Genomic DNA, 494 nt, shown 5'->3' with positions numbered 1-494 from the left:
ATTTGTGATATATCTTGTAGAAAGAATGTTATTGTAATTTATATTCATTAGAGACTAGCAACAAACCAAGGGCATACCAATAGAACTTTTCAATAGCTTCAGGTTCTCATGAAAGTCATTTTCATGCTAAACTTTTAAGTACACCTGACAGTGATTGGTTTCACATACCATTCTGTTCTGATGATATTATCTAATGCTATGAACACAGGCATTGTCAGTGATATGTATATGATATGATAATCCAATTTGGCATGAACTATTGCTTATGATGAAACACTTCATTTCACTGTATTTGGTCCATACACAAGTCTGTTTATAAACTCCCCAATCACTCGCATACTAACTTCTCCTAATCCCTGAAATGCTTTTTAAATCCATTCATAATAGGATATCCTGCACGATACACTGGGACTTGTGTGCTTTCAGCTGCTTGAGTGAAAAATTAGAAGCATGAGAAATGTATAATTACCATGTATGCTTTTAGCAGCAGTATA

At 33.8% G+C, this 494-nt stretch overlaps 1 protein-coding gene across 4 annotated transcripts in view; it reads right to left on the bottom strand.

The window, feature by feature from the left end:
• Window positions 1-494, bottom strand: part of LOC119585725 (protein fem-1 homolog B-like) — a 20,821-nt gene that overhangs the window by 1,730 nt on the left and 18,597 nt on the right. The window lies entirely within an intron of this gene.

This window comes from Penaeus monodon, chromosome 20 (genome assembly GCF_015228065.2).
Source record: "Penaeus monodon isolate SGIC_2016 chromosome 20, NSTDA_Pmon_1, whole genome shotgun sequence".
Taxonomy (NCBI): domain Eukaryota; kingdom Metazoa; phylum Arthropoda; class Malacostraca; order Decapoda; family Penaeidae; genus Penaeus; species Penaeus monodon.
Note: the sequence above shows the minus strand (reverse complement) of the source record. Positions and strands in the feature narration are given on the sequence as shown.